Source organism: Staurois parvus, unplaced genomic scaffold (assembly GCF_062004578.1).
Source record: "Staurois parvus isolate SC_StPar_1 unplaced genomic scaffold, SC_StPar_1.0 ptg000636l, whole genome shotgun sequence".
Classification (NCBI taxonomy): Eukaryota; Metazoa; Chordata; class Amphibia; order Anura; family Ranidae; genus Staurois; species Staurois parvus.
Window position 1 is genome coordinate 5,225,869 of NW_028318432.1, and position 16,915 is coordinate 5,242,783.

A 16,915-nucleotide genomic window follows, 5' to 3' on the forward strand; every position below is an offset into this window, starting at 1 on the left:
CTCTCCCCCAACAGTAATTCCCTCCCAGCAACAACTGACCCCTTGGCAACAATAGATCCCCTGCCAGCCACAACAGACATCTCTAGCAACAATAGGCCCCTCGCAACAATAAATTCCCCCCATGGACAATAGATCTCCCAGTAGCCAACACACCTCATCACCCCTTGCCATTACATACATTCAGTAACGGAGGTGCCAGAACTGCGTTCCCCCATGTTCCTGCTGAAGAAAAGCCCTGTGGATAACTATATGTATAAATAGTGTACCTTCTCTACCTTCCCCCTGCTTTGAGGGAATTTTAAACACACTCTATGAGACTGTTTTTTGGTTTGCAGACTTTACATTGGGCATCTTTTCCTGAAGAAGGGAAGTTTTATTCACGAAACGCATCAAACTAAAGGATCTACCTACCATTATATTTTGTTAAAAACTTGGAAGAGTGGAATCTGTACATGTATGATCATATGAATATGATGTAGATTGTATGCTGATATACGGCAGTGATAACGAATCAGCTTGCCTTTTTAAATATTCTACTGTTTATGTATAAAGGATTCACCCATTGTGCAATAAATCTTTTTACGCAAATGTTCATGTAAAATACCATGGAAAATGTTCTTGTTTTTTATCTATCGTTTTCTCAAGGTTATCCTTAAGCCCTTTGCCTGCCGCCTCACAGCCCTTTAAGAGCTTTTAAATGCCAGGAGGCGGAGGCGGACATTTGGGTCATGTGACCGCTGTGATCACAAGATCGGAAAGCACCCCATCGCTAGTATGCTTCAGGAGCTTTCCGGTCTTTTTTGTGTTCTCAGCACATAAAGTTGTATATTTTGGGCCACATATATGCAGCCTCTCAGTGTTAAAACCCACCCGTCGTAAGGCCACATATATGCACCACATCGGCAAGAAGAGGTTAATAAACACGCTCACACACCCAGTGAATTTACGGTTGTTCTATTCTAATCCACCATTCCATCGCTGCACACCCAGTCCAGTGCTGCCATATTTCTTCCTTATGTCATCAAGTGCTAGCTTTTTCTTCCTGGTTCTTGCTTCGACTTGTCATCAGGGGGCTGGCTGCAGTAACCATGGAGATACAGATGATGTGGCCCCTTAATGACGTGCTGTGGTGCATGCATATGTTCTGTAGATTGCCAGGAAGTTTCCTTGGATGAATGACGTGGGCATCCCAGGAGGCTAAGGGCAATCAGGAGTTGTTCCGAGAAATACAAATGTGCAGCTCGCCTAAAAGAATATATATATATATATATATATATATATATATATATATATGGGTTGGACAAAATTATGGAAACACCAGGTAAAAGAACAAAATTGTTACCTAATATTATGTTGGACCACCTTTGGCATCCAAGATAACCAGAATTCTAGGAATTGACAAATATAAGTCTTGGATTGGAATTTAATAGAATTTAAAACCATTTTTCATGCAAAAATCATTCCAGTTCTCGCCGAGATACGAGAGGCAGAAAAAGAGCCCAAACCTTGTTGTCCAAAATTGACCCTAGTGGCTTTAGGATATTGAGGTCCAGAGACTGCGGCGCCCAAGGAAGGTGCATGACTTCATCTTCGTATTAATAAATGGCATTGTCTGCACCATGGGGTGCACATGGTTGGACAAAATTTGTACATAGTCGCTGGCAGTGACTCAATCTTTCACGATGATGATGGGGTGTGCAGAATACCAAGATATAGCTGCACAAGCCATGATTGCACTGCCATCATGCTTTACCATTGGCATAAGATATTCTTGGTCGTAAGCTTGGGACTATATTTGCAACACATAAAAACGTCCACTGGTTGGGAACAGTGTGAAGCTCAATTCATCAGACCATATTACTGTCTTTTATTGATTGACAGTCTACGATTTATGGGTGTTACATCAGTCTCTCCTCTTCTGAGCATTAATATTGGTCACTAGTGGTTTGGCAATTGCAGCTCGCCTGTGAATGTTTTGTTTGGAGTTCCCTCCTCACAGTTTATGGGGACATGGGCTTTGGAAGACTGAGAGTGAGCTCTGCAGTCACTTTTGCAGCAGTTGTTTTTTTATTCAGGGTCACAATCCTGCACATTCTCCTTTTGTCTCTTTGGGTCAGTTGACCATGTTGTCTGCTCTTATGCTTATCAGACGACGTTTTCCCAGAAACTGTATATACCGTTATAACCTTTGATACTGTACCCCATGACACCTCAAATACACTGGCAACTTCAGTCACAGAGGCACCAATAATCTGCCCTCTCTGAAGCTCATTAGGCTCTGACATGTATTACTAGCAGCACAAGCAGTGACTGAGGAAAGTGAGGCTTCCCACCTGTTAGTTAGGTGTCTCATCACACAGCAGAAGCAAAAGAAGATTACATCACTTCACACCTGCAAACTATTATTATACAGGATTTATATAACGCCAACAGTTTGTGCAGTGCTTTACAACATGAGGGAAAACATTACAATTACAATACAATGTAATACATTGGGTTACACAGGGCCCTGCTCTGTAGCTTACAATCTGAAAGTAGTGTTTCCATCTTTTTGTCCAACAGCGTATACACTATATTGCCAAAAGTATTGCCCCCCCCTCCAAATCATTGGATTCAGGTGTTCCAATCACCTCCATGGCCACAGGTGTATAAAATCAAGCACCTAGGCATGCAGACTGCTTCTACAAACATTCGTGAAAGAATGGGTCGCTCTCAGGAGCTCAGTGAATTCAATGGTACCGTGATAGGTTGCCTACTAAATATTCCACGGTCAACTGTTAGTGGTATTATAACAACGTTGAAGCAACTGGGAACAACAGCAACTCAGCCACGAAGTGGTAGGCCACATAAAATGACAGAGCGGGGTCAGCGCATGCTAAAGCGCACAGTGCGCAGAAGTCGCCAACTGTTTGCAGAGTCAATAGCTAAAGACCTCCAAACTTCATGTGGCCTTCAGATTAGCACAATAACAGTGCATAGGGAGCTTCATGAAATGGGTTTCCATGGCCGAGCAGCTGCATCCAAGCCTTACATCACCAAGTGCAATGCAAAGTGCCGGATGCAGTGGCGTAAAGCACAAGGGTGAGTCAGCTCAGTATTGAACCCTACAGACTAAGGCTGGCCATACACTATAAATTTTTTTTTACAATTTCCTGTCCAATTTTCTTTAGATTTACCTTCAACTATGTAGTGCAAGGGTCTGCCTAATTGCATACAATTGAAAGTGTTGTTTAGGTTTGACCTCATATTATATCGTTTTTAGTAAATCTAAAGCAAAACTTTCAAGGAAATTGTCTAATGTATTGCCAGCTAGGACTGGGATGCCATTAAAGTTTATGTGCATTTAAAGGCAGACATCCCAATACTTTTGGCACTATACTGTAGTTTTATATATATATATATATATATATATATATATATATATATGCAGTTGTGTTCAAAATAATAGCAGTGTGTTGAAAAAAGTGAATAAAGCTCAAAATCCTTCTAATAGCTTTTATTTCCATACACACAAATGCATTGGGAACACGACACATTCTATTCCAAATCAAAACATGAAGAAAAATATATCAAATTTGTGTTGTTCCTCTAAAGAAAATTGAAGAAAAGTGAATATTAGACTGTTCAAAAAAATAGCAGTGTTTGTATTCTTCTTTACAAACTCAAACATTCACTATATAAACTGAAAAATGTTTGAAGATTTTGCTTTCCTTTGAATCACTTAATGAATATTTCGTTGTATAAGCACTGTTTCTGAGAACTGCTGTACATCTGTGTTGCATGGAGTCAACCAACTTCTGGCACCTGTGAAGAGGTATTCCAGCCCAGGATGATTGGACTACATTCCACAGTTCTTCTCTATTTCTTGGTTTTGCCTCAGAAACTGCATTTTTGATGTCACCCCACAAGTTTTCTATTGGATTAAGATCCGGGGATTGGGCTGGCCACTCCATAACGTCAATCTTGTTGGTGTGGAACCAAGATGTTGCACATTTACTGGTGTGTTTGGGGTCGTTGTTTTGTTGGAACACCCATTTCAAGGGCATTTCCTCTTCAGCATAAGGCAGCATGACCTCTTCAAGTATTCTGATGTATTCAAACTGATCCATGATCCCTGGTATGCAATAAATAGGCCCAACACCGTAGTATGAGAAACATCCCCATATCATGATGCTTGCACCACCATGCTTCCCTGTCTTCACAGTGTACTGTGGCTTGAATTTAGTGTTTGGGGGGGTCGTCTGACAAACTGTCTCCGGCCACTAGACCCAAAAACAACAATCTTACTTTCATCAGTCCACAAAATGTTGCGCCATTTCTCTTTAGGCCAATCAATGTGCTCTTTGGCAAATTGTAACCTCTTCAGCACTTGTCTTTTTTTCAACAGTGGGACTTTGCGGGGGCTTCTTGCAGATAGCTTGGCTTCACATAGGCGTCTTCTAATTGTAACAGTACTCACAGGTAACTTTACACCTTCTTTCATCTTCCTGGAGCTGATTGTTGGCTGAGTCCTTGCCATTTTGGCTATTCTTCTATCCATTCGAATGGTAGTTTTTCACTTTCTTCCACGTCTTTCAGGTTTTGGTTGCCATTTTAAAGCATTTGCGATCATTTTAGCTGAGCAGCCTATCATTTTCTGCACTTCTTTATATGTTTTCCCCTCTCCAATCAACTTTTTAATCAAGGTACGCTGTTCTACTGAACAATGTCTGGAACGACCCATTTTCCTCAGAATTTCATAGAGAAATGCACTGTAACCAGCATGTGCTGCCTTCCTTCCTTAAATAAGGGCAATAATTGCCACCTGTTTTTCAAAGAATGAATGACCTCACTAATAGAACTCCACACTGCTATTATTTTGAACATGCCCCTTTCAATTAGTGATTCAATTACACAGAATCAGCAGCATGCATGTCATGACTGTTGGGTCTGTTGGATTTCTATTACTCTACTACACCTGCTAGTAAATTATTTGCCATGTAGAAATATTATTTCTACCAAAAACAGTGATTGATCAGGTTAGTGATGTCTGACTGCTATTATTTTGAACACAACTGTATATATATATTATATATATATAGTCAGCACAGTGGCTAAGTTGTTAGCACTTCCACCTGGCAGTACTAGGCACGGGCGGACTGACCATTTGGAAACTCGGGCGCTGCCCGAGGGCCCGGGGTCAGTAGGGGGCCCCATGAGATGCCCCTGGTACCTTTTTCATAGGCTTTTTTGAGTTTGGGCAAGGACACAGGGGACCCATGATCCCTATTGCCCGGGGGCCCCATGAGTTGTCAATCTGCCCCTGGTACTAGGGTTGTTGGTTTGAATCCCAACCATGACACTACCTGTACGGAGTGTGCATGTGCTCCTTGTGCCTGCATGGGTTTCCTTCAGGTACTCTGGTTTCCTCCTACACTCCAAATACATGCTGGTACCTTAACTGGATCCTGTTTAAATTGGCCCTAGTATGTGTGTGTATTGATGGTTAGGGACTGATATGAACGTACAATATATGTAATTGATGTTGCTATATAAGTACCTGGAATAAATTTAATATATATATATACACATTATATTAGAGTAGGGGATAAAAAGTAATATTGAGGAAAGTTTAAAAAGAGGTTAAAGCTCCACTTTAAGGAGCTTCAGCACAATAAATTAAGTGCCTGGACTACATTTGAGAACCACAGCACACTGTAACACACGTAGATTCCCATACGAGCTTTGTGGTGCAGTGAAGAACAGATGCCTTGGTATACTATACAGAATAAATAACAAAACACTGCAACCTATATGTACAGCACAATGTAGCACATGTTAAAAGCAGAGGGCTTTGATGGAGAGAAGGGGCTTAGATCAGTAAGTGTATCTTGCTGGGGGGCTATTGGGAAGTTTTGAGGCCAAGGTGACAGTCACTTTAACTGGACTGGGTAAAATGTGAAGAAGTTGCACTGGCTACACCCTAAGGCTTTATCCGCATAGTAACTGGAATTGCCGGTGTGAATATCCTGCGCCCTTCCCATCTTAATTGTCAGAGGCTATAAATAAAAAGAAATGCAGTCACTATGTTTCATTATATGCCTTAAAGTGGAAGTGCAGGAAAACAGATACTTTCGCATATGATTTATAAGTGTGAACTGTCTGACTTGCCAAAAAACATGTACTCCAAGCAGTATTAAACCCAAAACTGATATATATTGAAGCTTACCAACCATTAGATGTGGTGGCTGCATTGGTTTTCTTTTTACCTCTGTTTTTACCTGGTTATCTGGCCAGTACCACACCAGTGCCTCTAATCTGGATGAAGAAGCACAGGGGCACCTTAGGACAGCAATATTGTTAGTCTGTGGGGACTGGTAATGTTAAAAGTACTAGCAGATTTAGATACACTAACATATTAAAGCCAAACCAGCTAATGCAGGCCATAGACAGGTCAAACATTGGCCGATTTTTCGAACGATAAATGAAAAAACGGTCGTTTGTTAAGCCGACGTTACCACCAACGATTACAAAAATTGGCCGACTAAATCATAAAGTTCACCCAATATAACAGCCAAACTTCTGTTCCTTGCAGGTCACAGCTCATGCGCAAATTTTTTTCATTAAAACGATCGTCTGATTTGGCCATCACTGCCACGAAAATCGTCCATTTTCTGCAAATTTTCCAACATGAACGATAATCTAAAAGTGCAAAAAACCCGAAAACCGGCCAACCAATTAACCCACAAACAGTGCGAAAATCATCCGATTTTTGAACCGTCTATGGCCGGCATTACACTTTATGAGCAGTTACAGCAAACAGTTTTTTTCTCCATTTGAGATAAAGATTTTACAGAAATAAATAAACGTTGATCATTAAGATACATAAGCACCCCTGTCAGTGTTAAATGATTCATCCCAACCCTCTAACTGCTACATCTGCAGGAAAGCTTGTTTTGTTGAACTTACTGGAAAAAATATGTACATTTATTATTTTTCCCCATAAGTGAACTTAGCCTTTATAAAGTGTATGTAAAGGAAAAAATAGGTCCTGAATAGAGTGGTGATGGGGTTACAACCCCTTTCAGACTTTTACTGCAGTCTGTGTGGTGACGATTGTCTCTGGGACTGCAAGTGAGGAAACATCCAAAACGTTACAGCTGTCTCAGGAGTAGAAATGGAAAATTCTTCCTTGGGGACACTTGTCCAAAAGGGGGGGGGGGTCCACTCCCTTCCTATCATGTCTACAGGAAGTAAAGTGAAATTACCCCAGTGGAAAAAAAAAAGACCCAACAGGATTTTTAACTCCTTCCTACTCCATTCAAAATGAAAAAAAAAAGTTTTAGCTTTGGATACACTTTATATTTAAAAAATTACTCTGCGCTAAACAATTAAACTATCAATGGCATGTAAAGCTGATCTGTTATCTCTACAATAGATATGTGATAAATAAATGTTAAAGTAGAGGTAAAGTCAAAACTTTATTTTTTATTTGTTTTGGATGGAGTAAAGAATGGTTATAACCCCTCTCAGTTTTTTTTTCTACCATCTGTGTCCCATTGCAGAGATTTCCCTTCACTTCCTGTCCCATAGCCAAAACAAGGAGTGAAGGAATCCCTCCAAAGCAGGGGCGGACTGACCATTTGGAAACTCGGGCACTGCCCGAGGGCCCGGGGTCAGTAGGGGGCCCCATGAGATGCCCCTGGTACCTTTTTCATAGGCTTTTTTGAGTTTGGGCAAGGACACAGGGGCCCCATGATCCCCTATTGCCCGGGGGCCCCATGAGTTGTCAGTCCGCCCCTGCTCCAAAGTGAAGGAATCTCTGGCTGTCACTAGAACTAGTCTCCCCATTGAAAGATTTCTCCTCTACTCCTGTTCTGGAGACAACCCAAAACATAGGATTTTATTTTAGTTTTTCTTTCAGTGATAACAGTAAACAGGAGATTATGTGAATCTCCATAATGGGGCACAGACACCAATAAAAACCTGAAATGTGTTCTAATCCTTCTCCACTCTATCCAAAACTAGAAAAAGTTTTGTCTTTAGTTATACTATAAATAAATATTAAAGCTGAACTCGAGAAAACTAAAGAAGCCTCCGCTGATGTGGAGCAGGGCCTGCACTGCAAGAGGTAACTGCCCGTTTATGTCTAGAGGGCATACAAAGCACTTCTACTTACCTGATCCTCCACTCACCCTGGCAGATGGCACTCCTCTCAGATCCAACAGTGGACTGTCCCTTGGCGGCCCCACGTCCAGTGCAAGGCTACAGTTTCTGCATCAGTCTGAATGACATCAGAGAGCAAAAGTGCAGGAGAGAGGAAGCTGCAGGGAAAAGCAGAGGATCAGCTAAAGGTCACCATACACACTGCTATCTGATTGTACAATCAATTTTTGATTTACCAAACTTTGTAATATAAGGACCTACCTTATCTACCACATCTACCAAGTTAACCTGTATTCAGTCTTGTACAACATAGTTGTTGATAGATCTAAAGGAGATTGTACAGCAAAATTGTAATGAGTGTGCTGAGTTTAAAGCATAGCTAAAGGCATAACTTTTTTTTTTGTGTTGGATAGAGTGGGGAGAAATTAGAATACCTGTCAGATTTTTATTGCTGTTTGTGCCCTTGTTAGGGAGATTCACCCAATCTACTTACCTGACAGGGGTTAAAATTGACCCTTCCTTATGACTGGTTCACATTGAATGCAACTTTGAAATTGTGATACTTCACTTGAAGTAGTGCAATTTCAAAGCAGCAGACCAATGCGATTTGTACCTCCAATTTCACTGTGGCTTGCAACTTCATTTAACCACTTGCCGTCCGCCTGCTGTTTATAAATGGCAGGACGGTGGCACTCCAGGGACCCGCCATTTCTAGCTGTGCGCGCTCCCTAGGAGCGTGCAGCACCGCAATCCGGTGCCCGCTTTGTCCTCCGGACACAGTGAAACACCGATCGTTGGACAGGAACTCTGTATGAGGTCCCAATCATGTGATCACTGATTGGCCAATCAGTGATTACATGCAAAGTAGTAAGCAAGATGTTACTTGTGACATCATTGCTTACTACGTGTGAAATCTGTGAATGATCACAGAGGTCACATAGTACAAGGCTATTCACAACAGCCTTGTACCATGTGACAAGGTGTGACCAATCACAGCTCACTCAGTAGTTCTCAATGGCTGCAAGAATGCAGACAGAGAGAAAGAGAAATGATTGCTTTTACATCCTATATGGGTGTAAAAGCAATCACTGTAAAAAAAAAAAATCTTCATCACCCCCCACAAGTAGTACAGTGTCACCATGGTGACACTGTACTGCTAGGGTGACAGTATTTAAAAAAAAAAAAACATAAATAATAATATAAAAAAATAAAATAAAAATGTAAAAAAACTTTTTAAAAATTATAATTTTTGGTTATAAACTAATTTGGCTTATTTTTTTTTTTTACTAAAAAGATAACGGAATACATTTCGGCCAAGATTTATGATGAAAGATTATTTATTTGCAAAATTTTATAAGAAAAACACTTTTTTTCAAAATTTTTGGACTTTTTCATTTACATAGCAAAAAAAATAAAAATCCCAGCGGTGAATAAATACCACCAAAATAAAGCTTTATCTGTCTCAAAAAATGGTAAAAAATTCATATGGGTACAGTATTGCATGACCGCGCAATTGTCATTCAAAGTGTGATAGCGCTGAAAGCTGAAAATTGCCCTGGACAGGAAGGGGGTGAAAGTGTCCGGACAGGAAGTGGTTAACAGAAGTCAATGCAAATTGCAATGAAAGTGGAAAAAACTAGTGCAGGAAATATTTTTGAAATCGCACTACTTCAAATCGCACTGATCAAGACAGTGCTTCAGAAATCCATTAGATATGACTTCAGATGTGATTTGTAAATCGCTTGTCACTCCGGAAGTCACACTGGCGTGAACCAGGGCTCAATCCATATACAGTTTTGCCTATAGTTCCACTTTAAAGAGTAACTTAATTTGTCGTTGAGGAAGAAAAAACAATCCCCCCAGGTGTTACATGTGTATTGCAACAATTTTAACAAGTGTTACAGATTCCTACCTGTTTCTGCTCTGAAGAAAAAGCTGTTTGTTCCACTATGTCTTTTAGATACTGATTGTGAAAGGGAGTGGCCAATTCATTTTAACCACTTCAAGTCCAGACACTTTAACCTCCCTTCCAGTCCAGGCCAATTTTCAGCTTTCAACACTTTGAGCGACAATTACTCAGTGATGCAACATTGTAACCATATTACAATTTTATCTTTTTTTTTTAGACAGATAGAGCTTTCTTTTGATGGTATTTATTCACCACTGAGTTTTTTATTTATTGCTATTTAAATGAAAAACATTTTGAAAATAAACTTTTTACTTAGTTTTTGTTATAAAATTTTGCAAATAAATAATCTTGCTTCTTAAATTTAGGCCAAAATGTATTCTGCTACATATTTTGGGTAAAACTAACCCAGAACAGTCTATATTATTTAGTCTGTGTGAAAGTTACAGAGTCTACAAACTATGGGATATATTTCTGAAAATTGATCAGTTAAGACCCTAAAATGCCGGATGCTGGTAAGGCATATCGGGTGATCAGGACATTGGTATGAGGTATGGTGGTGATCAGGATGTAGGTATGAGGTATGGCGGTGATCAGGACTCTGGTTTGGGGTATGGCGGTGATGAGGATGCTGATATGGAATATGGCGGTGATGAGGACGCTGGTATAGGGTATGGTGGTGATCAGGATGTTGTTAAGAGGTATGGCGGTGATCAGGACACTGGTATAGGGTATAGCAGTGATCAGGACACTAGTATGAAGGTGATCAGGATGCTGGTATGGAGTATGGCGGTGATCAGGAGGCTGGTATAATGGTGATCAGGACGCTGGTATGGAGTATGGCGGTGATCAGGAGGCTGGTATAATGGTGATCAGGATGCTGGTATCGTGTATGGCGGTGATCAGGACACTGGTATTGGGTATGGTGGTGATCAGGATATTGGTTTGAGGTATGGCAGTGATCAGGACTCTGGTATGAGATATGGCGGTAAGCAGGATGCTGCTTTGGGGTATGGCGGTGATCAGGATGCTGGTATGGGGTATGGAGGTTATCAAGACACTGGCATTGGGTAAAGCAGTGATCAGGACACTGGTATGAAGGTGACCCGGATGCTGGTATGGGGTATGGCAGTGATCAGGACGCTGGTATGGCAGTGATCAGGACGCTGGTATGGTGTATGGCAGAGATCAGAACACTGTTATTGTGTATGGTGGTGATCTGGATGTTGGTTTAGGTTATGGCAGTGATCAGGACTCTGGTATGGGGTATGGTGGTGATCAGGACTCTAGTATGGGGTATGGCAGTAATCAGGACGCTGGCATGGAGTATGGCGGTAATCAGGATGCTGATATGATTTATGGTGGTGATCAGAATGTTGGTATGGCACATGGGGTGATAAAAATGCTGGTATGGGGTATGGTGGGGATCAGGACACTGGTATGGGATATGGTGGTTATCAAGATGCTGGTATGGTTTATGGTGGTGATCAGGACATTGGTATGGCATATGGAGTGATAAAAATGCTGGTATGGGATATGGTGGGGATCAGGACGCTGGTATGGTGTATGGCGGTCATCAGGACACTGGTATAAGGGTGATCAGGATGCTGCCTTGGGGTATGGCGGTAATCAGGATGCTGGTATGGTGTATGGCGGTTATCAGGACACTGATATAGGGGTGACCAGGATGCTGGTATGGGATATAGCAGTGATCAGGATGCTGGTATGGGTTATGGTGGTAATCAGGACACTGATATGGGGTATGGTGGAGATCAGGATGCTGGTATGGTTTATGTTGGTGATCAGGATGTTGGTATGGCATATGGGGTGATAAAAATGCTGGTATGGGGTATGGCGGGGATCAGGACGCTGGTATGGGGTGTGGCAGATATCAGGATGCTGGTATGGGGTACGGCGGGGATCAGGATGATGGTATGGGGTATGGCAGTCATCAGGACACTGGTATAGGGGTGATCAGGACACTGGTATGTTGTATGGCAGTGATCAGGATGCTGGTATGGGGTATGGTGGTGATCAGGACACTGGTATGGGGTATGGCGGTCGGCAGGACACTAGTATGGGGTATGGCGGTCATCAGGACACTGATATAGGGGTGATCAGGATGCTGGTATGGGATATAGCGGTGATTAGAATGCTGGTATGGGGTATAGTGGTAATCAGGACACTGGTATGGGGTATGGTGGTGATCAGGATTTTGGTATGGCATATGGGGTGATAAAAATGCTGGTATGGGGTATGGTGGTTATCAGGATGCTGGTATGGTGTATGGCGGTTATCAGGACACTGGTATAGGGGTGATCAGGATGCTGGTATGGGGTATGACGGTGATGAGGACACTGGTATAGGGGTGATCAAGATGCTGGTATGGGGTATGATGGTGATCAGAATGCTGGTATGGGGTATGGTGGTGATCAGGATGCTGGTAAGGGGTATGGCGGTGATCAGGATGCTGGTATGGGGTATGGTGGTGATCAGGATGCTGGTATGGGGTATGGCGGTGATCAGGATGCTGGTATGGGGTATTGCGGTGATCAGGACACTGGTATGTTGTATGGCAGTGATAAGGATGCTGGTATGGGGTATGGCGGTGATCAGGATGCTGGTATGGGGTATGGCAGTGATCAGGATGCTGGCATGGGGTATGGTGGTGATCAGGGCGCTGGTATAGGGGTATGGTGGTGATCAGGATGCTGGTATGGGGTATGGTGGTGATCAGGATGCTGGTATGGGGTATGGTGGTGATCAGGATGCTGGTATGGGGTATGGCGGTGATCAGGATGCTGGTCTGGCATATGGTGTAATCACAGCACTGGTATGAGGTATGGTGGTGATCAGGATGCTGGTATGGCATATGGTGTAATCACAGCACTGGTATGAGGTATGGTGGTGATCAGGATGCTGGTCTGGCATATGGTGTAATCACAGCACTGGTATGGGGTATGGTGGTGATCAGGATTTTGGTATGGCATATGGGGTGATAAAAATGCTGGTATGGGGTATGGTGGTTATCAGGATGCTGGTATGGTGTATGGCGGTCATCAGGACACTGGTATAGGGGTGATCAGGATGCTGGTATGGGGTATGACGGTGATGAGGACACTGGTATAGGGGTGATCAAGATGCTGGTATGGGGTATGATGGTGATCAGAATGCTGGTATGGGGTATGGCGGTGATCAGGATGCTGGTATGGGGTATGGCGGTGATCAGGATGCTGGTATGGGGTATGGTGGTGATCAAGATGCTGGTATGGGGTATGGCGGTGATCAGGATGCTGGTATGGGGTATTGCGGTGATCAGGACACTGGTATGTTGTATGGCAGTGATAAGGATGCTGGTATGGGGTATGGCGGTGATCAGGACGCTGGTATGGGGTATGGCAGTGATCAGGATGCTGGCATGGGGTATGGTGGTGATCAGGATGCTGGTATAGGGGTATGGTGGTGATCAGGATGCTGGTATGGGGTATGGTGGTGATCAGGATGCTGGTATGGGGTATGGCAGTGATCAGGATGCTGGTATGGGGTATGGCGGTGATCAGGATGCTGGTCTGGCATATGGTGTAATCACAGCACTGGTATGAGGTATGGTGGTGATCAGGATGCTGGTATGGGGTATGGCGGTGATCAGGATGCTGGTCTGGCATATGGTGTAATCACAGCACTGGTATGAGGTATGGTGGTGATCAGGATGCTGGTATGGGGTATGGCGGTGATCAGGATGCTGGTCTGGCATATGGTGTAATCACAGCACTGGTATGGGGTATGGTGGTGATCAGGATGCTGGTCTGGCATATGGTGTAATCACAGCACTGGTATGAGGTATGGTGGTGATCAGGATGCTGGTCTGGCATATGGTGTAATCACAACACTGGTATGGGGTATGGTGAAGTGGTTATTAGCTCATGCACTTTCTGTGTTTTAATAGAAAAGCTGCAATGTCTGCATACCTTTAGAAAAGATTAGCTCTTTGGGAGTATCTTCCTACAAATTACATTTTTGTTGCAGAGGATGCCTCATTCACACGGGTGAATACTTGTTTCCCCATGCAGTGTTGTGTTTTGCCCACAGAAGGGTGCACCGGTGTTCCGTGCATCCTGGTGCCAGCAGTCCACAGCAACAAACACACCCACATGGATGTCACATTGGGGCACAGTGACTGTGTTTGTGCAGATATATGTCCCTATAGTCGTCCATGGGACTGCTGGCACGGGGATGTATAGACACCTGTGCATCCCTGTGCCGGTAACACAACCCTGTATGGGCACACATATATTCACCAGTGTGAATGAGGCCTACAACCTGATTTGTATCTTAGTGCAGAGTTCTTCACACAAGCAGGAAATGACATTTCTGGGGAATGTTCCCTGCACTCTCTGTGTACAGAACGCCTCCATGTTGTCAGATTGCACTGAATTTACAGAGCATGACAGCGCTGCAGATTAATCCCTGGTTCACACCAAATGTGATTTCAAATTGGTGCGATTTGGCCCCATTTAAAGCATGACTTCAAAGCAGCGCTGATATAGATACAGGTGCGATTTCATTGCCATTTACCTTATAGTCTATGAGAGTTATATTGCACTGAAGTGGTGAAAAAGTAATGCAGGAACTATTTTTTAAATTGCACCTTATTAAGACAGTGCCATAGAAATGCATTGAATGTGACTTCAGGTGCATTAGTAAATCGCATGTTGCACCTGAAGTCGCAGCGGTGTGAACCGGGGATAAAAGGAAAGGTCATTTTTATAACAGTTAACTACAATGTGGCTAGTGTAACAATGGTATATACCAGGTGTCTGCAACCCGCGGCTCCAGAGCCGCATGCGGCTCTTTTTCACCTTGGCTGCGGCTCCGGAGCACACTGCCCACCAGGTGACAGGCAATAGGGCAGCAATGGGCAAACTACGGCCCGGCAGACCTTTTAATCCGGCCTGCGGAGCTAGGCTCCTGCTAGGCTCCTCTCACAGTCCGCCCTGAAGACCGGTGTAGCATGAAAATCTGTCTCCTATGAGGATCTGTCCCCCTCGACGTATCTGCGCATGTGTCGGAGATCGCCGATCGGCTGCTAATGCCTGAAACTGGCACATGCGCAGATACGTCGAGGGGGACAGCACCTCATAGGAGACAGATTTTCATGCTACACCGGAACGGCGCGGGAACACAGCGAGAGGAACGCGAGGAGCAAAGGTAAGTGAATTGACACAGGGGGGACTTGGGGACTTAATATGGGGGATGAATTAATATGGGGAATGAATTACTATAGGGGGCATGAATTACTATACGGGGGATGAATTACTATATGGGGGATGAATTACTATATGGGGGATGAATTACTATGGGGGATGAATTACTTTATGGGGGATGAATTACTATATGGGGGATGAATTACTAAAGGGGGGGATGAATTACTATATGGGGGATGAATTACTATATGGGGGATGAATTACTATGGGGGATGAATTACTTTATGGGGGATGAATTACTATATGGGGGATGAATTACTATAGGGGGGGATGAATTACTATGGGGGATGAATTACTATGGGGGATGAATTACTATATGGGGGATTAATTACTATGGGGGATGAATTACTATATGGGGGATGAATTACTATATGGGGGATGAATTACTATGGGGGATGAACTACTATGGGGGATGACTTACTATATGGGGGATGAATTACTATGGGGGATGAATTACTATGGGGGATGAACTACTATGGGGGATGAATTACTATATGGGGGATGAATTACTATGGGGGATGAATTACTATATGGGGGATGTATTTTCAGTTTTAAAAATGTGGCTCTCAAAATAAATTTCAATCGTGGTTTTGGCGAGATTTGGCTCAGTTGAAAAAAAAGGTTGCCCACCACTGACCTAAGGCTATGATTGTGATTATGATGATACACTGTGGCCCTGATTAACCCTTTGCTTACTGGGCCCTTAAACCCCCTTCATGACCAGAGCGCTTTTTGCAATATATGCAGTGTCGGATTTGTTTTAAATGTTGCAATGGTTTTGCGGCTCCCAGTCTTTTTTTCCCTCTCAGAAACGGGTCCAAGTGGCTCTTTATGTCTTAAAGGTTGCAGACCCCTGGTATATACTATATATTTTTTAACCTGCTATGTTTTTTTCCACGGAAGTGGAGTTACCCTTTAAGTAAATCTCCTTGGCCCTGTCCCTGAGCATACACCAGGGTAACCCTTGCACTCCCAGGGTTCACATTCCTCTTCTCACAACAGGAGGGGGAGGAGTTCTTTCCCATCTATTGGATTGGGATTTTAAAGGTTTGATACAATGAAGGCAAAACAAAGAGAAATGATACATTGTTTGTACATTGTTTATCAGCTGAGATATTAAATGTGCCAAACAGAAATAACATATCTATCCTGGCGCTATTTATATCCTGTATAATAATAATCCATGAGTGACAAGTAACATGATAAAGTGGGGTGGGGGCACCCAGGGTGGGGTATGCACCACAGGCACTGTCAGTCCTCATCCTGGAGAGTGAAGTCACTCAGGACTGAAGCCTCTGGATCAGCATGACAGGAAGAGAGGGAGTGTTAGAGGGGGGAATGACATCCTCCATCCATCAGACACATGGAGGGTGATGGGTTGTAGATCAGACACTTGGAGGGTGATGGTGTGTGGATCAGACATATGGAGGGTGTTGGTGTGTGGATCAGACATATGGAGGGTGGTGATGTATAGATCAGACACATGTAGGGTGGTGGAGTGAGGACTGACACATGTAGGGTGATGGGGGTGTAGATCAGCTACATGGAGGGTGAAGGTGTATAAATCAGACACATGGAGGATGACGGGGGTGTGGGGACG